This window comes from Natator depressus, chromosome 9 (genome assembly GCF_965152275.1).
Source record: "Natator depressus isolate rNatDep1 chromosome 9, rNatDep2.hap1, whole genome shotgun sequence".
Lineage (NCBI taxonomy): Eukaryota > Metazoa > Chordata > Testudines > Cheloniidae > Natator > Natator depressus.
Window position 1 is genome coordinate 20,021,841 of NC_134242.1, and position 23,430 is coordinate 20,045,270.

The 23,430-nt window shown below is 39.0% G+C and overlaps 1 long non-coding RNA gene across 1 annotated transcript in view; it reads left to right on the forward strand.

Moving 5' to 3' along the window:
* The window catches only part of LOC141993423 (uncharacterized), a 111,592-nt gene that overhangs the window by 68,467 nt on the left and 19,695 nt on the right, over nucleotides 1-23,430 (forward strand). The window contains exons 2-3 of the long non-coding RNA XR_012640852.1: nucleotides 2,158-2,194; nucleotides 2,457-2,528. This is a non-coding gene — a long non-coding RNA (uncharacterized LOC141993423). The remainder of the gene's footprint in view (nucleotides 1-2,157; nucleotides 2,195-2,456; nucleotides 2,529-23,430) is intronic.

Consider the following 23,430-nt stretch of genomic DNA (forward strand, 5'->3'; position numbering starts at 1 on the left):
CGTAAAACAAGTGCAAATGAGGCCACAATTCAGTTCAATGAATCTGCTATTATGAGTAAGTGCTGCAGGATCAGCTCCTATATTGTCAGCTATGTTCTCTCTCATTTCACTGTAAATATGATATTCAGATGGTTGCATTCATTCATGTAATTTTAATATATATTTCCATGGAAAGTTCACATGGGCCATAATTTATTATTTTCATTCAACCAAATATTTAGAGTGATTAACATCAATGTTCTGTAATCTTTCGGGGTGCGTGTCTGCTGCCTGAATCAGTGAAGGGGAAACATGCTGTCAACAGTACAGAAGAACACTTGAATTATATCACTGCATTTGTGGCCTTTCCATTTAGGGCCAACTGCTTTTATCATTATAGGACCCTGATTTTTTCTAGAGGTTCTCTCTTGACCTTTTTGGCTCAATTAGTGACAATGAAAAGTCTTAAGTGTGATGCTCTTAACAGCTTATCTATTATAAAAGGTGCCCAGAGTGCACATCTCAAAAAGGACTTATGATCTAATGAAATGCACTGATTGTAATATTCCATGCAACTCCCAGAGTGCTGGGTGGTCACTTAATACATAAATACAGTAGGCCTTGTAACTTGTCTTGAAGAAGACTCATGCATTTAGCATTTCCTAGTGTGTCCACCAATATGGCGATGGCCACATGTGCAGGAGAGGGTCCATTAGTATTTCTATTACAGTAGCACCTAGAAGCCCCAACCAGGATCAGAGGCCCATTGAGCGGGATGACATACATACACATGGTATTTGTAATTGTAATTGAATGAAATGATCTTAACATGAATAAAAGAGGAGCCAAGGTTACTGTGGACTGAATCTTGTGGTCCAACCAAGGTACACTTAAAAACTTTGTCACCTTTATGCTCCTTTGATCCCAGCGTTGATATGGTGCCTAGTACAAATTAAATCAGGTCTTGAGATGAAGGAGGCTCTGCTGTCCCTTGCATGGCATCCAACAGGAGAAGGATAGAGAAGGATACCTGGCTCCTTCCCACTCCCATCCCATCCATGCACCTCCCTATTTCTTCAGCCCTGACCCTCCTACAGGCAAGGAATCCTCTGTGACTGAAGAGTCAGAGTTAGGATTTGCCCCTTCTTGGTTAAGATTTATCTCCAGATAATGTATGTCACATCATTTTGATGCTTCCCAGAGAAAAACTTCCACACCAGCTCTCCTAACTACTTACTTTGCCTCCTTCTCATACTCTCTGACTTGCATTGTCTTAAGTGCTTTCCCCTATACTTGGAACTGCCTCCCACTTCCAGTGCCTCTCCTGGAAACCCATTTATTTCACAAATGCTTCCCAGGTTGATCTCACCTACAATGTCTCCATATCTTCACTGCTGCCCAATGCATCAACTTTGTGTGATAGGGTAGAAGCTCCTCAGGGCAGGATCCTTGCCCTGGTTTTTTTGTTTGTTTGTTTTTTTGGTAGAGCACTACATACATTTGATTGTGACCAAGTGTCTTAGGAGCATAGACCTTGCCCTTCACATATTGCTAAGTGAAGTCAGAGGAGGTTCCCAGCTAGAAAGATGGGATAGGTCTCAGTATGGAATAGGAGATCTTGGTGGAGAATCAGTTGAGAACTACTGGATTGGGATGGAAACGGGTTTACAATAACTAAACTGTTTTGGAATTTTATTGGTTATGAGATCTTTATTTTTACAGTGTGTTATGAAACGTGTGTTATGGAAAGAGGCTGATGCAAGTGTGTAGTGAGCTTAGCCAAGGTTGTTTTACTATTATCTGATGAGAATGTAAGATATAATATACCAAAACAGGAAAAGGACATTAATTGTATATGTAAGGAACAGGACTACCAAATCTCTAATCCCTTGACACAAGACTAGGTAATATTTTCTATATAATATTTTGTAAAGAATGCAAGGAACTTTTACTGTGAGAAGATAAAAGTGAATCAGAGGGTCTGATTTTACTCTAGATTATGAACTTCTTATTCACACTGGGGTCCAGGGGGCTACTCATGTGAGTAACTGCTCACTAATGCGAGAAACAGGACCACCATCAGGCCCTAGATGCTCACTCGTAACACTCATCATTCAATATCTTTCTTTCTTAAGGCAAAAATGAATCTAATTTCTTCTCTCCTCTGTTTATTTTTAGTTTTGACCTGAAAGTCAGACCATCCTGCCACCACATGGTAAGTTTTACAAATTAGATGTTTCATATTTCTGTTTAATGAGGTTCAATTAATTCATTGATCACAAACTTCTTTGGTAGAAAAACTAACATTTATTTTATTTTATTTTTTTTTTGGTTAGCCCAGCAGCCTTGCTTTGTTGTGGCAGTGTCTGAGGTGGAAGCAGAGTGTGTTAATTATGCATTATAGTGAAGATTTTAATAAATGCCATCATTAACTGTTCTTTTATATTTGATGAACTAATCAATATTTTCTCTCTTAGAGTTATAAAGTCATTCAGCATAAAGGCCCTTGATGTGTTTCTGCTATGGCCTTTACTTACAAACCCCTCCAGGTAAGTATTCATTATGTATTTTTAATCTTCTCTGGGATATGATGTACATTGCACCATTCCAAAAAATAACTGCTCACTTTTCTTTTTACCAAACAAAATTACATATTAAGAGCCTGATCCAGCAACTGCTCTATGCCTGGGACAGTCAAAGCTGGGGAGTTCTGGACCCTAAGCACTTATGTAACCCACTAGTCAGTGTTCATTACATGTCCCTTTCTGTGCCCCATCTACAGAGGATGTGTGCCCAGCCCCCCTTGACAAAGACTGGCTCTTTAGCTCAAGCTGTAGAAGACTCATGCATTTAGCATTGCCTAGTGTGTCAACCAGCCTTTCCTTGCTGCAGTGAAAGGCTCCGGCAGTGGGGAACAGATGAAATTTTTCCCCCATTGTCTCCCCCCGCCAGAGCCTTTCCTTTGTTTGCCGCAGGGAAAGACTCCAACAGCAAGAGGCGGCTCTGGCAGTGGGGAGCTGCTGAAACTTTTCCTCACTGTGTATCTGCTCCCTGCCAGATTCTTTTCACTTAAGATGTAGTTACACTCCAGTGTGGATGCAGCAGGCTTTTTTCTGCATTGTGTAGCTACACACATTCTAGACAGGGCTAACAGTGGTGAGCTGGGAAAACACAGTCTTAGGGGGAATTTACAAGTGGGACTAGCACTGATGGGAGAGGGCAGCAAGGACAAAGGAGACTCCAGAAGTGGGCCTGAGAAAAGGCCAATCCAAAGGCGGACAGCCTTAGGAGCAAATGAGATGGGAGAATCCAGACTAGGGGCAAGGCTCCAGAGACATAACCCCTGAGAATCAGTGTTCTACACAGAATGGACAGCTGAGGAGGATGGATTCAAACTTCAAGCCTGGGGAAGTGGCAGACATTGCTTTTGCGGTGTTTTTATTTCACTTTTGATTTGGTTGAGAGACTCCATGGAGAAAGTATGGGTCCTCTACTCTGACAGAAGAGGGGAATGGAAAAGAAGCCCTAGAGGGATGGAGGACTTCACATTGATGATTAGTGCCATGGGGGACACTGTTTGGGATATTGACCCCTTGGAAGGGGGATGGGACACTATAAGTGACCTGGCCAGATGGCTGAGTCATGAGAAGAAGCAAACCAACAGTGCTGGAACAGCTGTTGGCACTAAATGAGAAAAGCCTGCTAAACCATGCCCAGCCGCAAGGGACTGGGCCAGTGGTGAGTCTACTTTTCTACAGAATTCTAGATCTTACTTCCGTTTTCTTATTTAGGTGCAAGTGATGAATAGAGTCGTTGTTTTTATCATGGGCAGCCTTTAGGAACAGTCATTGAGTAGTTATAGTTTAACAGGGCAAAAGCTGTAACTCTTTATGCCAGTTTCAGCCCACTCCATCAAATCCCACAATCGTGTCCCCATAACCTCCAAGCTTGATTGTAGACATTCATTGTACTTGGGCATGGAACCAAAATTACTTTAAAAAAATTAACTAGTGTAGAATACATCATCTTAGCACAAGACAAGATAACAAGACCACATCACTCCTGGAGAAATGACTACTATTCCTGAAATGGCTACCAATCAGAGGTCAGTTCTAACATCTGAGCTCTTATTATCAAAGTTCTCAATAGGCTGGGCCCTCAGATATTTCCTCTTAATGGCAGGCCTGTGCTTGGTGGACTCTCTTCTACAAGTAGTATGGATGGTCACAAACTTGACCTCCCTCAGGATGAAAAGCAAAGATCTACTTCTTTACCATAACCTTCCCATAATGTTAATCATGTCTTAAAGATACCCAAAAAAAAAGCACCACAGTTTCTACACTCAGCCTCTTATTAGAGTATGGGAGAGAGAAATGAATGGAATTTCTAGGCAGCTGTTCCTTTTCTCCTAGAAAGAGTATAGAGTAGAGAACTCAGGTCTGCATACAGACTGATGTTATTTTGTAGGGCACTTAGATACCATGGTGATGAATATGGCATGAATAATGAGATTAGACAGAAAGGCAGGCTGATTGATGATAGCATCCACAATTCCCACTGAAATCAGCTTCTGGGATCACAGACTTGCTCTTCACCGTGGTTGTCTATTTTAATGCTATCCCTATCTTAAAGCTGCTGCATTCTGGCTTCCAACTCCAGTGACTTTTTTCTTAAAAAATAACCAAAAGCAAACAAATAAAAACACTAAGGACAGATTTTTAAGGCCTTTAGGCACCTAGTGAAATTTTCAAAAACACTTCAGCCCCTGACTCCCATTGACTTCCCAACTGATTTTAGTGCATATGCCAACCTGTTAAACCCCTGATACCCCAGTCCTGAGCCTTTCCTGAGATCGACTTTAACAAATTTCCATTATGACCTCTCTACATTTGTCATAAATATAGATTCATAGATACTAAGGTCAGAAGGGACCATTATGATCATCTAGTCTAACCTCCTGCACAATGCAGGCCACAGAATTTCATCCACCCACCTTTCTGTATACAGAACTATAAAATCCCTCCTGGCCAGAGGTAAAACCCTTTCACCTGTAAAGGGTTAAGAAGCTAAGATAACTTCGTTGGCACCTGACCAAAATGACCAATGAGGACACAAGTTACTTTCAAAGCTGTGGGGGGAGGGGGAGGACAAAGGGTCTGTCTGTGTGATGCTTTTGCCGGGAACAGAACAGGAATGGAGTATTAGAACTTGTTAGTAAGTAATCTAGCTAGAAGTACGTTAGATTTCCTTTTGTTTAAATGGCTGGTAAATAAGCTGTGCTGAATGGAATGTATATTCCTGTTTTTGTGTCTTTTTGTAACTTAAGGTTTTGCCTAGAGGGATTCTCTATGTTTTGAATCTGATTACCCTGTAAGGTATTTACCATCCTGATTTTACAGAGGTGATTCTTTTACTTTTTCTTTAATTAAAATTCTTCTTTTAAGATCCTGATTGCTTTTTCATTGTTCTTAAGATCCAAGGGTTTGCCTCTGTGTTCACCTATGCAAATTGGTGAGGATTTTTATCAAGCCTTCCCCAGGAAAGGGGGTGTAGGGCTTGGGGGGGGGGGGAAGACATCTCCAAGTGGGCTCTTTCCCTGTTCTTTGTTTAACACGCTTGGTGGTGGCAGCATAGGGTTCAAGGACAAGGCAAAGTTTGTACCTTGAGGAAGTTTTTAACCTAAGCTGGTAAGAATAAGCTTTGGGGGTCTTTCATGCATGTTCCCACATCTGTACCCTAGAGTTCAGAGTGGGGAAGGAACCTTGACAACATTATTTGTAAAGTACGTCTCACTCTTAACTTAAAGGGTTGAATTCTTGTCTCATTGACATCAACAGCAAAACTCCCATTGCCTTCAACAAGGTCAGGATTTTACCCAAACTGCTTAACTATTGACCACAGGGTACTTCTGTTTTTTTTCTTTATACACTTTTATCTACCATTAATGCAGTATTCCATTGAATTCCGTATGTACCGTTAAGATCATTTACAGTCACCTTTACTAGTTTCCACAGGGTAAAATATTTTTTTCTCTAGGTTAACAAGTTTATCTTGAATAATACTAGAACTTCAGAAGTAGGAACTAATTTTGTAATACCCAAATCCAAAGTTTATGAAGCAACTACTAATTGAGCTTTAATTTCTAATGCTACAAAAATATCAGTATGAAGAGACTGGCATTTGCAATTTCCCCTTAAAGACAGAGTTTTATTTCTGAGTACTCTCTCTGGTTTCCTTGCAAAAACCCAGTAAGCTACTAGGACAAAATAAAACAAAAATAGCTATCATTTCAGGGCTAAAAGTATTCCATTGAAACATCACTCTCAGTAATTTCTGAAAAAATCCTTCCTATATTCCAGATCAACATTATTCTAAGTTAGTGCTTTCTATAAGCGGATGGCAAATACATTTATTGTAATGGGGGGAAAGCACAAAGTAGTATTTTTCCATGTATTCAAATCAGTAACCATTTTGCAATTACATCTATTTAGATCCTGACTGATCTAATAAAAATGAGTTAGTTATACTGCATGTGCATAACTAAGACACTTCTCTGCACCATATTCATTACTAGACAGCTGTCTGAGTATCAGCACATTACGTTGAGAATGTCTCATTGCCACAAGGAGCAGATTTTATTATGCAAAAAATATATAATGAAATACATATTAAATATTTGGAGTTGCTGGTAAGACCTCATGATGTATGGAAGAAGTCAAAGAAAAGACGTGACAGTTTGCGGGTTAAAGTACAAAACAAATCTTGAGTAAGAAATCTTTCATTATAGCATCACATGTACCTTACATCACCTAGAGTGGGCTGCATTTCAGTGTTCTCTTGAGCAATTCCTGTATGGTTTGGAATCCTCCATGCAATTCATAAAGGGGAAGATTTTCAAAGGCATGAGTGGGATTTGGGCACCCAACTCCCTTTGGTTTTCAGTGGAAAATGGGTGCAAAACTTCTCTTTGTGCCTTTGAAGATTAAAAGAACAAATTCTGTCCTCACCTCACTGGAGTGGAGGACACCTTCTGCTGTGCAACATGTTAGATCAAAATTTGGAGACAATTGCCCATGAGGCTACACAGTGTTCAGCTCTGGTGCATCTCACTGCCTAGCTCCATGCAGTGGGAACTTGGAGGTGCAGTATAGATATGTACAGACCCCTAGTATATTACCAAAAAGTGAAAAGGTCCACACCAATCCAGAGAGCAAAGCTGGAGCATTCCACTCTATTTTAATATATGTGAGGAGCTGCATTAAAATAGACTGTCTACTTAACCAACCGCTCCAGTGCTCTGGCTCTACACTGTGCCATATGCAAAGCTGTGGCATAGAGCCCAGAAACTAATCCTACAAGTGATTATTATTGTTTATGGTTTTGCTGTCTACAGTTCAAATTCAGACAAAAGCAGCTTTCATTCTCACCAGTGAACTTTCTGTTGCATTTACATTTTTTTATAATTGAAACTAATGACAAGCCCCCTTCCTCCTGCAAACCCTCCCCCCCCCAAAAACAAAACAAAAACCCAACCCTATTAGCTGCTATTAAAATAACTTTCCTCTCTGTAAGAGAGAAGATAGTGCAGCTATACCAACAAACTTGGTATGAAATCAATTCTTCACATTGTGCACAAATAAAATATGAAATACAAATATGAATGTGTACTATTGTAAATGTAAGTTAGAGAAGGATGAAACATTAGCTTATCTTCATTGTTCCCAAAAGCTTTTGGAGTTAAGCATGTCATAGCCACAATAACAACTTGTTACCTCAAAGGAATTATATGAGGCAGCACAAGTACCGCAACACTGAATGCAACCTAAATCGCAATGTTACAAATTGTTAACAGCTGCAACCTTAACAGCAGCTTCCCACCCGCCTTACCAGAGTCATTTATTTCTGGGCACTTTTTGCAACTGTAGATTAAGTAAAATAAGCAAAAAGTCTATTATTACTGTATTTTATTATTATTTATTTGTATTGCGTTAGCACCGAGGAGCCCTAGTTATCGTCCAGGACCCCAATGTGCTAGGTGCGGCAGAAACACAGAACAAAAAGATTCTCTGCCCCACAGACTCTACAGACTAGGAAAGCAAAATGCAAGCTTCCTTATCTTTTCACTGCCATCCCTGGCAAGTGTCTTACTTTACCCAGGACTATCCTCAGGCTGTTTTTTTTTAAACTGGGTCCAGAAAGGACAATCTACTCAATTACCTGGCAATAAATGACAATCTCTGATGGGGACTGTCGATATCCAGTGAACACGTTCTGTCCTCACAATGTACTTTGTTCAATGGGGCCTCTCAAGAATAATGGCCCAGGCATTGTGTGTTGGGTATAACTATATTTTCCAGGTGCTGAAGTGTGTTTTCACCAGGTGAGTTGCATTAAACCAGTGGGAGTTGCATGGAAACATCCTGTGCAATGCTTTCAAAAATTAAGATGTCAATGTATACTTCCAAAGTAGTCATTATTTATCATGGGAAAAGGCGAGGAGGAGCGCTTTGGATTCTGAGAACACATATTCCATAACATCAATTTTTACAAGTTACGACTGCACTTGTGGGCTTGAGCCAAAGTCCACTGAAATCACAAGGTGACTTTCCATTGACTTCAATGAGGTTTGAATTAGGTTCCCAAGTGACAGCTGCTGCAATCCATTCAAAGGGGTGCCACTGACACACAGTCATATTGACTTTTCTGAGCAAAAAGAAGTAAGCTTCAATATTCTTCATGAGATTGGACAGCACTATTAAACGTCTGATAAATAACAGTAGTGCACGAATGCTTGCCAGCATAACCATGGAACGCAATGAGAGGCTGAGAGCGCTGCTTTTGTAATCAAAGAGAACATGTCAGTGAATGAGACCATTAACATGGGTTTGTTTGGGGTCTGTCTGTGAGATGAGTCTGCATAGGATTGGTGTGTAAAAAGGGCAATAGAGTGAGAGGAGAAATTGAGCATCACAGATCAGCACTTTCATAATTTCCAAATATAGCACCAGAAAGACTAAGAAGAGGAAGAAGGAAGTGATTTTTAAACCAAGCAGAGAAGACAGACAGACACAGGGCAGGGGGTGTGTTTTGAGCACTGCAATATTCATACAATACACCTCACAAGCAAAATCAATGTAATAACACTCTTGTCAACAACTTTTTGATCTCCAGACAGTATTGTCGTGTGTCTAATGTTTTGCCGCTTGCTTTTCAATAATTTACTGGTGCTGAGGCTTTGCTGAGGCTCGTGAACCTGGAACACTTGGAGATTCTTTTTATGAGAGATTCTTTACCGGGGGATTGTCTGAAGTTTGAAAAGCTCAAACTTCCAACCATCCAGTTCCTGTCATTAATGAAGAATGCACATTCAAAGTTGTATTTATGAAATAAAGCTGAAAAACTTTAAAAATGTAGTGGCCTATCCCATAAATCTAACATGTTCTTCATGGACTAAAATGGCTTATATCTGAGAATTCTGAAATGGGGGATGGCTAACGGAAGGGAAGTGGAAGAATCGCGGATGTTACATTAATATTTATTCCAAAGAAAATCCCAATTGTAGCATACAAGTGTCGAAAAATAATCAAATAAATGAATAAATAAATAAAACGCCACTACTGATGCACATAAGAGAAGGCAATGTATTTAAACCAAAGAAAAGACCACAACAGAGGGAACCACACACAAATGTATAACTTGCATGCCACAATAGTATATTGTAAATCCCAGTATGTGAGAGAAATACCATCAAATCTTCATATTTTGAAGATAGATGTTCTTTGACTTAGCAACACCTACTGTAGGTCTCCTGATGTTTGATTTACTTTGGATGTGTATTTGAAACAGATGCCTCTAGTATCACTATCTTTTCCTTTCTATTTTAGCAGTTGTGAATAAGCAGAGAAGTTATTCATTCAAAACAAACTTCTTCTCATACTTGTTTTACTGTTGGAGATGTTACATTTACATTGGGATTCATTTTGGACCAGAACTTTACTGGGACCTAGTACCTCAGTGCATCTCAGGTAGTGGAGAGGCAATAGTTTACAGTTTGATGGAAGCACTAAACAAATTTGCTGTGATGAGTTGCTGGATTTTTCCCTAGGCAAAGAAGAACCCATGATTGAAAGAAAAAATATGTTCTGTGAAGATTAAAATCTTCACAAATCAAGTGTATTAAATGTCTATACTGTTTGGCAGATTTATGCATCAATTCTGGAATAAAAGGAATATTCATAGAATATCAGGGTTGGAAGGAGGTCATCTAGTCCAACCCCCTGCTCAAAGCAGGACCAATCCCCAATTTTTGCCCCAAATCCCTAAATGGCGCCCTCAGGGATTGAACTCACAACCGTGGCTTTAGCAGGCCAATACTCAAACCACTGAGCTATCCCTCCCACCATATTAATGGCTTCCCAACATTTTCTCTCTTACAACTTCTGTGGCTGTGGGCGAATAGTCCATGCAAAAAAACTGAGCTGGCCTTGAAAAGGCTGAACTGAATAAAACTTGAATCATGCAAATTTAGTGGGCCGGCATCCCATATTTTATATCCGTGTAAAGCCAAAATAAGTCCTCTTTCTGGATAGTCACATCACAGCATTCTGATAATTGTGTTGTTGTGTTTCATCACATCATCATCTTATTGCACTGTGTCCTCAGTTCCTCAACACAAGGAGGAGAGGTACAACCATCCCTTGTAAGGAGAGTGATCACTTTAGATAAGCTATTACCAGCAGGAGAGTGGGGTGGGGGGAGGTATTTTGTCATGCTTTGTGTGTATAAAAAGATCTTCTACACTTTCCACAGTATGCATCCAATGAAGTGAGCTGTAGCTCACGAAAGCTTATGCGCAAATAAATTGGTTAGTCTCTAAGGTGCCACAAGTACTCCTTTTCCATCCCTCAAAGAGCATTCTGCTCTAATAATCCAACCATGGGCCTTGGACTAAAGTATGAGTTTGGGATTCGAAACATTGAGTCAGCAGCAAACTCATTCCAATTTTATGGGTACATCCAATGCTGATATTCTGTCACTTTTCTATAAGCCAACAAAGAATTAGAAGAATTTCCTGTTTGTTGATGTGGAATAACTAACATTCTGATGCTTATTCCTGATGAGGACATGCAGAATTCGGCACTAGAATTGTAGACATGTTGCATATACTGTTATCACAGATACTGATATGAACTCAAAGAGAACTCTGGATTCTTAGCAACTGAATAAATTATTCAGATGTTTAAATTATATACATATATATATATATATAGGTGCTCAGCTTTAGGCAACAATTTTTTGTCCATCGTTGACAATAATAGCACACAATTGCCCACAAGTAGTGGTGATGTAAACCTTCTAAGTTAATGCAGGCCTACCATGCTCACCTTTCATGCTGTGAAATCTCCTTTTGAGGGGGATTTCAAGGGAAACTGGAAACAGAGATGTGCAGAGGTTCCAGAACCAATATAGAAGTTAAGACCTCCAGGCAGATGGCCTTGGCTTCTGGTGGCTCTGTGAGAACTGGGGTTCCTAGTTCCAAATCTCCCACTTATTATCTGGGGAAAGATACCGCTCCTCCACCAGAATCCCCTTCTAAGGATTTTCTTCCATGGACTGAGCAATTTGGCTCCTTTTGTATCTTACATAAGCTGCTTATGGGCCAGGTGCCAGACTTTTAAACATATTTCAGTACCCCAAAGTGTAGATGAGCACTTAGTGGGATGTTTAATAGTGCCATGATGCCTAACTCTCATTTAAATCAATGGGAGTTAGGCACCTAGAAGTTTTTGAAAAACCCACTAGGTGCTTATTTGCATCTTTAAGCACCTAAATACCATTAAAATTTAAATCCTCAGAGGGTATAAATTCATGAATCTCCACTGATGTTAATGGGGCTGCACCAATTTACACCAACTAAGAATCAGGCCACGTACGTTTAAAAAGAAAAGGACATGGGGCTAATACAGCCTATCAGCTGAATGTACCATGTGGAAAATTAGAAAGAGTATTTTGTCAGAAAGTCGTTAATAGACAAAGAGCAAATGGGGAAAAATCTTTTTTAAATTAAGAAATAGTTTCTGCAGCTCTCAAAGGTTTGAAACAGATATGTCATAAAGAAATGTAGTTTATTTAATAAGCACAATTACCCAATAAAAACAAGTATTTCCCCATTACTAGTTAGCACTTTTCTGCTTGCCAGTTTGTTTATATATTTAGGCTTATTTATTTAGAAGCAAATTGATTCTTACTGAATTTGCCTGCAGGTACTGATCATGGTCATTTCAAATATTAATGTAAAATGGGTAATGCAGTGAAAAATAAAATGACAATAAAATACGTAGTATGGGAATAAAGCTATTAATTATGAATTTCAAGTGCTCTGCAAAGAATTTAGTTACAAATCTTAGCTATTTAGTAAACTCCACTTAAACTAAACAAAAGGGAACAAACCTAGTATTACATGACTCAAATCCTCATAGTGAGATGGACAAGGACTGCCAAGTGAGTGCAAGGAAATACTGACAATACTCTACTACAAAGCCAGTATTTCAAACTAAAGGCTTGTTAGCTTTTGCATAGTGGATTAGATATGACACTTGTGAATATTTCATATTTTAGCTTTTATTACTTGTATTAATGGGAAAAAATGCCACAGTGTTTTCAAGATGTTATGCCATCATAGCCCACTGTAGCAATTTTCATTGTTACAGACTTTAGACATTCTTAAAGTATGTTACTTTCTACTGTCTCACCTTTCTGCTTGAAAATCACAATGAATGTTGTCCTTCTGCTGATCATTTGGCATAGTGGAGTTCTGAGTGTGCTAGAGCTAGTGACCCAATCTTGCTTCCCCAGAAATCAAAGGCAAAATTCTCATTGACCTCAGTGGGAGCAGGATCAGGTCCTAATTACTCTGGCGGGGAGGGGGAATGCGGGTCTTATCCAGTAGTATTCAGGAATCCCAGCCTTGGACCGATTACACTAGCCTATGTATGAGCAGAGAACAAAAAGACAGCTCCTACCCTGAAGAACTTACAGTCTAAATAAATACTTGTTCTACCTCTGAATTGTAAGGACTCCTATTTTGGTAGTAGCAAAGCCATCTATCCAATAAGAGTGTCCATTGCAAAGGAGAGCCTCCATTGGCCACTGGGAGCTGCACACTACCCACACAATTGGCTCTGTCCTCCCATGCCCCAGACTGCTAATGATCTCCAGCAATGAAGGCCAGCATTCCTGAAGTAGTATTTGGCATTCAGGATTGCAATGCACTGTAGCTGGTGCTGTCTATCATGCAGTTAATCTTCTGTGTGCCTCCTCTTTCATTAGCCTTTCCAAGTGCTTGGTTTGCTTGCTAACCCCCAGTTTTATCTTATCCAATTACTCTGCTTTCTTGTTCTATTGTACTTTAATTTTCTTTCCTCAGTTATGTTCATCTCTCTTTCATCACTTGGCTGCCACAGGTTCACTACTATATAATTTACTATGTGACCTTTTATTTTAGTACGTATTCCTCATCCCATTATACCAGACTGTCTGAAGCTACCTTAGGCTTCTTTAACCCCTCTGCCTTATAATCATATTTTATTGCTCCGTACGATGTCTTCGATACACTTTTTTATCACTAATAAAATATTAATCTTCTGCCATACAAATTTACTTCCCCTGAAGTTTTATTTATGGCAATTTTGCATAACATTTGCAATTCCAGACAGGAGAGAAGTTGTTTGAGCAGCACAATGACAAGATGTTGACAGATGATATACTGATATGAATAACACTCACAGTGAACAAAAGATACTTGGGTTGGGGGAGAGTAGGTGTTAGAAACAGGGCCTGTTATTGAATCAGGGAGATAAATAGACTTTGGTGACATGACCACATTTTAGGCCACTATTTAGAGAACTCTAAAACTAAGGCATTTTTTTAAATTAATGAAAACATTTTACATAAGTGCCAGTACATAAGCTGTCTAATTAGATGTATCCCTGTAAAAGCAACTTTGACTGTGTATAGTTTGTCCACAGTGTGATTAAGTACCTAGGCTCACATCAGAGCAGGATAGCTGTTGAGTGACCAAGTAAGGCCAACACTCTTAGTTATAATATTTTCCCACAGATAATAATAAAGTTAGCTGCAGTTGTGTAGTCTGTTCCCTGGCTATTTGGACTGGCCCTTGGGAGAGGTTTATCTGAGACAGGACACACACAACACACAGCATTTAGTAAACAGCATCTTGAACCACAGGGATCAATGCTGAACTCTTTAGATGGAGGCAAATGAGAGAGAGGAAAAGAAGACAGAGATGAGTTGCCAATACCTAAAGTACATGATTTAGATCATATATACAGGGCATTCAAGTTCCAGTGTCTCATTCCCATTACAAAGAATAAAGACAGGGAAACATCAGAGATTGTAACAGGAATACATGAGATGCGCCTAAGGTTGGGTGCATCAAAAAGTTCTGGTGGCCAGCTTCCCGCAGCTGACAGTGGATCAACTGGTCCAGATGTAGTGTTTTGTTTAGTTTTTTTAATCTGTAATTGTGAACAGTTAACAGGGGAATCAGAAAGTCAGACTCAGTACAGTACCATGTCATACCATTGGTGCATAAGGTTATTACTGCCTTAGGGTTTCTAGTCACAAGATCCTTCCAAAGATGCATCTTTCTTCGAAGAATTGTATGCACCTACCTGTGGTCATATGCTAATGTACCTGTTATGGATGATTCTGCACACATCCATGCACCTACAATTGTTGCTGCAGATGTGTTGAAAATCAGATTGTTTAGTACACTGCTGTGTCTATGCAACTCCTTTGCCTTCTAATTTGTGCAAACAGTGGAATTCACTTATAACTACACTTGCTTTCTTTGCCATATTCTCATTCTGACTTAGTGTGCATGCCGCAGTTCTGAAAATATTGGTGCCTTGATGTGAAATCTGAAAAACAATCTTTAAATCTGTTTTGAAAGTGTCATTGCCTTGGTTCTGCACACAGAACTGGTCCAGTGAAGAGCTGCAACATGTACTTAAATGCTTTGCGGGATCCAGCCCATAATTCCCCTCTTCCCACAGTTGCAACTGTGACTGAAAATCCAGCCCACAAAGTTTTTAAAAATGTCACTGAGAAGTTAACTTTATGTGGAGAGGAAAAAAAACCCACAATTTGAAAAACATGTACAATATTTATCCATGCCTCTACAATAGATATAGCTTTGTAGGATTAAACAAATGACAGGTTTTGTTTGCAGTTTATATTGTTATAAAAGATGTTCTAACACTACTGGTGGCAGGGGGAGGGAAAGGAGATTAGTACTGTCATGGTTTGCTTTTAAGTCAGATATATTTTCGGGGCAAGAGGAGTGTGATGGGTTGGATCACAGAAACCTCCTTGGGACTGCCAACTGATCTGCTGAGACTACCTCTGAGCCTGTTTCCCCTGACAGCTTGGGACTTCAGTGCCCTGCCTGGTTGTGCCAGACACGCTAGCCTGCAACAAACACAGACCCAGGTCTGAACAACGTCCCCCACAAACTGCAGGCTTAACTGAAAACAGTTTAAGAAGTGTTCCTGTCTCCAACACCCAGATGCCTAGCTCCCAATGGAGTCCAAACCACAAATAAATCCGTTTTACCCTGTATAAAGCTTATACAGGATAAACTCATAAATTGTTCACCCTCTATAACACTGACAGAGAGATATGCACAGCTGTTCCCCTTCTCCCCCCAGGTATTAATACATACTCTGAGTTAATTAATAAGTAAAGAGTGATTTTATTAAATACTAAAAGTAGGATTTAAGTGGTTCCAAGTAATAACAGACAGAACAAAGTGAATTACCAAACAAAATAAAACACACAAGTCTAAGCCCAATACAATAATAAAACTGAATACAGATAAAATCTCACCCTCAGCGATGTTTCAATAAGTTTCTTTCACAGACTGGACACCTTTCTCGTCTGGGCACAATCCTTTCCCCTGGTACAGCCCTTGCTCCAGCTCAGGTGGTAGCTAGGGGATTTCTCATGACTGCAGTCCCCTTTGTTCTGTTCCACGCCCTTATACATACAAGGCAGGAATCTTTTGTCCCTTCTTCTAAATGGAAAAACACCAGGTTAAAGATAGATTGCAGTTCAGGTGACATGATCACATGTCACTGTAAGACTCCAAGCCCTCATTCCTCCCAGCCTGACTCACAGGAAGGCCTGCAAGCAAACAGAGCCATCCACAGTCAATTGTCCTGGTTGATGGGAGCCATCAAGATTCCAAACCACCATTAATGGCCCTCACTTTGCATAACTACAATAGGACGTCAGGGTTATATTTCATATTTCTAGTTTCAGATACAAGAGTGATACATTTATACAAATAGGATGATCACATTCAATAGATGATAAGCTTTGTAATGATACCTTACAAGAGATCTTTTGCATGAAGCATATTCCAGTTACATTATATTCACACTCATTAGCATATTTTCATAAAATCATATAGAGTGCAATGTCACAAGGAGGAGGAGAGGAGATGCTCCTAGACACCCAGGAAGAGCGTTTATCCCCATTTTGTATCACTTAATAGCCGATTACAAATAACAGGTGACTAGCAATTGACTCCCTTTCCATTCCTAAACATTGTTTGCAGTTTTGTAACATGGACTCCCCCCCGACCTCCACTTATATGGAGGAAATAGTCACTTTATAATTATTATTGGGACAAAGGGATCATTTTTATCATGTGATTTTTTAAAATGAGATATGCTAGAGCTTGACAGAACCCATGTTTTTTTTTTAATCGCATGCTGTTTAATCATGTATAGCGTTTGCTTTCTACTTCTTTTAATATAAGCTAGGATATGTTTCAGCAAAATATGGTCTTTATTAGAATAGCATTCTGTTTTTCTGTACTTTCCGGTAACAGCAATGATGTCTAGTTTGAATGACGGTAGAGTGAAAGATTTTTAATTTACTTTGCTGTCTTGAGGTTTGGTTTTAATGTTGCTTTGTGATTCGTTAACTTATTGTATTTATTATATACAGTCTGGGTTTTTTTCCCCTATGGATCCTAATGATCTTTGTGAAAACATGATTCAACTCTTCTAATTGGTCATAGGCCGTGGGCTACTAGATGGGCTTATTGGAAATATAGTTGGCACAGGTACCTCACCTAGCTATGATCATCTATGAGCATTCCTTTCTTGATGAACTGTTGTCAGGGAAAGTAGGTTGGTCTTTTTCAAAATCTCATTCCAAACTGAAGACTTTACTCAGTCCACTGAGTACTCCAACAGTACTCCTGTTGAAGTAGATTGGAGTTCTGCCTAAATAAGGACGAAGGAAAGACTTCAAGAGTCTACCCTACATCTCAATTTACCCATATTGGCAATGCCACGTTCTGCATTGCGCTTCAGAGAGCAGCACTGATTTTAAAAGGTAAATGGATACTAAGTAGATATCAGCACATCTAGCAGAAAAACCTGTTGCTCTTAAGCCAGTTGAAATTGTATCTACCATCCCATATCTATTTTCCCCTCACTTTAAAAGGGGTTCACTTTTGAACTGTATCACAAAGATGTCTGAATCAAAACATTGACTCAGTTGCTAAAAATATGAAGATAAGCATCAGGGAGCAATTACCTGCTGTTATCATACAGGCATTCTTGTATACACAAGAATTCTCTCTTGTTAAGTAGATTTAATAGAAACAACTCATGAATTATTTTCAAAGAAATACATTCCTTCATGATCATAAAAGAAATACATGGAAAATAACTGAGACAGAATTCTAGATATGCTATAATAAGAAAGTAATGTGACTTGCCACACAGTAAACCCAGGCTGCTAGCATGACATATATCTCCCAGGGGAGCACCAATGCAGTTTACATCACAACAAAGGAGCTTTTTCCTTGAGAGAAAGCACTAAAACGGGCCTGTGTAACTCTTTCCATTGACTTTTGGATCATGCCCAAGTGAAAGTGAGTGTCCTGGAGAAGCAGGACTGCAGGCCTGAATTTGAATGTATGAGACAGACTCGCAAAAGAAATAGTGGGCTTGTTAAAGCGGGAAAACATATGGAGCTGCTCATGGGTAAGCAGAATAAGTGAAAGGGGGAAGTATCTGTATGGAGGAGATCAGGCCACCAGCAGCCTCTACACTATGATTTTGATGTCTTGGAAAGGAGGTAGGAAATTTGGCCACCAGAATCCTCCCTTAATATAGCTGGTTGATGCACATAAGCTGATGTGCATCTTGTATATTTCCATACCTATCTTTGTAATTTTGTGTCATCTTTCTTCTTTGTCATGAGAATGAGCCATTGGAACTTTTGTGCTGGTGTGTATATTTGTTCATACATATACATGTGGTTCCAGTAACTCAACAAAGAGCTTTTTTAATGCTCCTTCCCCCCACTCCCGTTCTAATCAGTACAGCCCCGAAGCTCAGACTTCTTGTTCAGAGTTAGTGGTTTAAAACTTTAGAATCAACCATCTCTCAAACTTGAAGCAAAACTGTTTAAATTTGAAAATGTTCAGATAACTATTATTTTTTACATTATATTCAATCTTCCACTATCTCCAAAAGTCCTCCAGCTGTGTGTCTGGTGCTAGAATACCATCAGAAAGGCAATTTAATAGTGTTTCTGATCCAAATGAGAGCAGGTTTTGTTGTGATTCAAACACAGGCAACAGATAGATGAGTTCTGAGGCTTTTGCTTCTTCCATTAAAAGGAATTTATAATAAAGTTATACTTACCTTGAATATGGGAGGTTTGAACAACCTTAAAGAAAGAGTTTTAAACTTTTTACAAGGCCAGTATAAGACAGCTTTGTAACAGGAGACCCATTTATCATGAATAGAACATGAGAAATTGAAAATGCGTTGTATGGGATAAATGTGTTTCTCATCCAATTAAAAAAATAATAAAACATGCCTATTTTAAAAATCCCAAACCTTTTGACATTAATCCATCATTATTTATGTTTACTGTAATAAAACATATTATGCATAGTAAAACAAGTACAATCCAGTTGAAACTACTGAAGTAATAGAATGAACTAAGTAAGGGGGGATTTGATAGCTGCTTTCAAACCTGAAAGGGGGGTTCCAAAGAGGATGGCTCTAGACTGTTCTCAGTGGTACCAGACGACAGAAAGAGGAGTAATGGTCTCAAGTTGCAGTGGGGGAGGTTTAGGTTGGATATTAGGAAAAACTCTTTCACTAGGAGGGTGGTGCAGCACTGGAATGGGTTACCTAGGGAGGTGGTGGAATCTCCATCCTTTGAGGTTTTTAAGGTCAGGCTTGGCAAAGCCCTGGCTGGGATGATTTAGTTGGGGATTGGTCCTGCTTTGAGGAGGGGGTTGGACTAGATGACCTCCTGAGGTCCCTTCCAACCCTGATATTCTATTATTCTAACTATATGTTGAAGACTCTTTCCACTAATTTAGAGTATAAAATCATATATGAAAAAACATCAAGTCCCTTGAAAAACCTTGCTTCACTAAGCACAAGAGTATATCCATTATTTACATGGGAAATATATTTTTACAAGTCACTTGAACAATGATCATCCTTAAGACTTACTAAGAGTTATACAGAAGCTGCTTCTCAACTGAGTCTTGAGAAGAGAGACACTTTATAAAGAAAAGACACTTTTATTAATGTTTCAGAATATTCATGATAGCTTTGTTTACACCAGTTCTCTCCTTGCATCTGCACAAAATTTTGAAATATTTGTTTAACCAACTTACCATTTTGAGATGCCTTTAAATACCATATACTGTTAACTTTTAAGTATATTTAGGTGGTAAGCTCTTTGGACCAGACACAATTTTGTATGTCTTATCTGACATAAAAAACTAGTACACTTTTAGATACTATAAATAAATAATTTACTTTTGAATATTAATGATCCCTCCTATGTTAGAAGGGATTAGTTTTATGTAATTACATTTGACTTCCATGTTTTATTGAGTTTAGTTTGGAATAAGTTTCTTAATGCACTATTGGCTCAGATTTGATATCATGCTTATTTTCAAATCCACCAGACCAGCCAGAAGGATGACCCACTAACTTCAATAGGACTAGCCATGTATTTAAAATAATGCATTTGCTTCATGATTTACTGGATCAGGGCACAAGGAAGGGGAGAATCAGGCCTATATACTGTAGTGACAAGGAGTGGTCAGCCACATGGTATCTTCGCATACAAGACATGTACCATTTCACAAATATATATAAATCCCATATACCAGCCCTCCCCACCATCAAAAAATCTTAGTACCTAGCAAATTATTGCCAAAATATGTATATACCCGAATGCCAATTTATATTGTATCATTTCTGCTCTATTTACACATTGTGTACAACAGGTTTTTTATTTTGAGTAGTTGGAAAGAGTCAGTGGGACTGGAGGGACCTCAAGAGGTCATCTACTCCAGTTCCCTGAATGCCAGGAAGGACTAAGTATTATCTAGATCACTCCTGACAGGTGCTTGTCTAACCTGCTTTTAAAAATCTCCAATGATGGAGATTCCACAACCTCCCGAGGCAATTTATTCCAGTGCTTAACTATCCTGACAGTTAAGAAGTTTTTGCTAATGTCCAACTAAAACCTCCCTTGCTGCCATATAAGCCCATTGCTTCTTGTCCTATCCTCAGAGGTTAAGGAGAACAATTGTTCCCCTCCTCTTTGTAACAGCCTTTTATGTACTTGAAAATTGTGATCATGTCTCCTCCTCCCTCCCCTCCCCACCGTCTTCTCTTCTCCAGACTAAAGAAACCCAATTTTTTTAACCGTCCCTCATAGGTCATGTTTTCTAGACCTTTAATCATTTTTGTAGCTCTTCTCTGGACTTCCTTAAATTTGTCCACTTCTTTCCTGAAATATGGCACTTAGAACTGGATACAATACTTCAGTTGAGGCCATATCGGTGTGGCGTAGGGAAGAATAATTACTTCTTGTGTCTTTTTTACAACACATCTACTAATACATCCAAGAATTATTTTTTTATTTTTTTGGCAACAGTGTTACACTGTTGACTCATATTTAGCATGTGGTCCACTATGACCCCCAGATCACTTTTTGCAGTACTCCTTCCTAGGCAGTCATTTCCCATTTTGTGTGCATGCAACTGATTGTTCCTTCCTAAGTGGAGTACTTTGCATTTGTCCTTTTTGAATTTCATCCTATTTACTTCAGACTATTTCTTCAGTTTGTCCAGATCATTTTGAATTTTAATCCTATCCTCCAAAGCACTTGCAACCCTTCCCATCTTGGTATCATCTGCAAACTTTAAAAGTATACTCTCTATGCCATTATCTAAATCATTGGTGAAGATATTAAACAGAATCAGACCCAGAACTGATCCCTGTGGGACCCCTCTTGATATGCCCTTCTAGTATGACTGTGAACCACTGATAATGTGGGTCTGTGAATGGTTTTCCAACCAGTTATGAACCAACCTTATGGCAGCTCTATCTAGGTTGTATTTCCCTAGAGAAGCTTTACTGTACTTTTCTTTGTGAAAAGATTAAACTTGCTACTAAATTACTCCATGATAATCATAATAGTCCCAATACATTACTTCTGTCTGACAGAAGGGTAATTTAATGAAAAGAGAATTTCTCAAACAAAGAAATTCAGGGAAAGAGTTCATTCTACTCTTTCTTCCCAGGTATTATTCTCTTCTCAAAGCCTGCTGTTTTGTTTCCTTTCGTTCTTGTGTTTTATCCTCACTTGCACTGTGGCATGGTGGCGCAGAATGATCAGGAAATAATATTTGGGGTAATGCTAAGCAGTCATATTTCATGCCATTATTTCTAGCACCAGACATGCATCATACAGCTTTCTGAAGCAGCAAATATGTCAGGTTATTTGATTTAACTGTGACTATTTTGCTGGTAGACATAGTTACTTGGGTGCACCAAATATTTCATACTTCACTCCTAACACTTCTTATCAGTTGTTAGACTCTGTGCCAAAAGTTTACCCAATAAACACATCACTAGCTATGCCCATACTATCTTAGTTGGAGAAATGTTTGCACCTATTCACTCTGACCTCTTTTTCATCCACTAATATATCACTCAAAAGCAAATAATTTCCTCATGACTATCTATAGAATGGCTCAGTTTACATAGCAAAGATACTGTTAGCTGTTTTGAACTTAGGGCTCCTCTACATAGAAAGCTAGTATGTGGCAAGCCAAGGTGTGAATCTACAGCACGCTAGCTTTCCACACACTAACTCACCATGTGGATCCTCCTGCAGAGCACTGAATGTCGCATAGTACACTTGGACAACTGTCATGCACGGTAGCAGGATCCATACAGCGAGTTAGTGTGAGGCAAGCTAGTGCACTATAGATTCACAGCCTGGTTTGCTATGTGCTATCTTGCCGTAAGTAAGCCTTTAGTAGGGGCCTGTAGAGAGTAACTGTGTATCCTGCTGCATCTTGAGTGCCAGCAACTGTGCTACTTTGGACTGCTCAGATGGTGTTACCATGGGACCACAGTAGTGCCCTTGTTTATTGCGCTATATAGTATTTTCCCCATAAAACTTATCGAGATGCACTTAGAAAATGAACAATTTTGGATGGAATACTACCTTTTGCAGAGAACCTCTAGAAATAGGGTGACCAGATGTCCCAATTTTATAGGGACATTCCCAATATTTGTGGCTTTGTCTTATATAAGTGCTTATTACCCCCTTACTCCCTGTCCCAATTTTTCACCCTTGCTGTCTGGTCACCCTATCTAGAAATCTTATAAGCTACATGGTATTTTTATTCCTCTGGACTGAGAAATCAAGGAGATATCCCTGTTGAATGCTTGTGTATGCTATTAAATCTAATTCCATTTATTTATTTCTCCTTTTCTTGTGAAATCTTTTCAAGGGATCCAATCACACCCCCTTTAGAGAAAGTGAAAACAGTCCCATTGATTTCACTGGGATTTGGAAAAGACCCTAAAGCAACAGCAAGTCTATGGATTCTATCATTTGTACTCTATTCTTCTGTCCTGTAGAGCAGCATTTGCTCTTCCTATAGATTTCTGCACAGATAAGTAATTGGAAAAAAAAAAAAAAAAAAAAAGCTCTCCCTTGCACCTCTGTTAAAATATCTGTAGTCTTTAAGCTTCAGGAATTTGCAACAAAAATTTATTTTATTTACCAGAATTACTAAATATGAAGTGGCAATTTAGGACATCATACTTCAGAGAAAATAGCACTCTCAAAATTTTCAAGATGGAATTATAATACTCCTTTACACACGCTAAAGCAAGGGTACAAACTCTTATTTCCTGCAATAATGAAACAATAAGCAAGGAGAAAATGTTCAAAGGAAAACTCTGATTCAAGCATCTAAAATGTTCATTTTCATTTGAATGTAGATAATTCTTGCTTGTTTAAAGAAAGACTATAAATGTCATTCCACTGAGAAATTATTTCTGA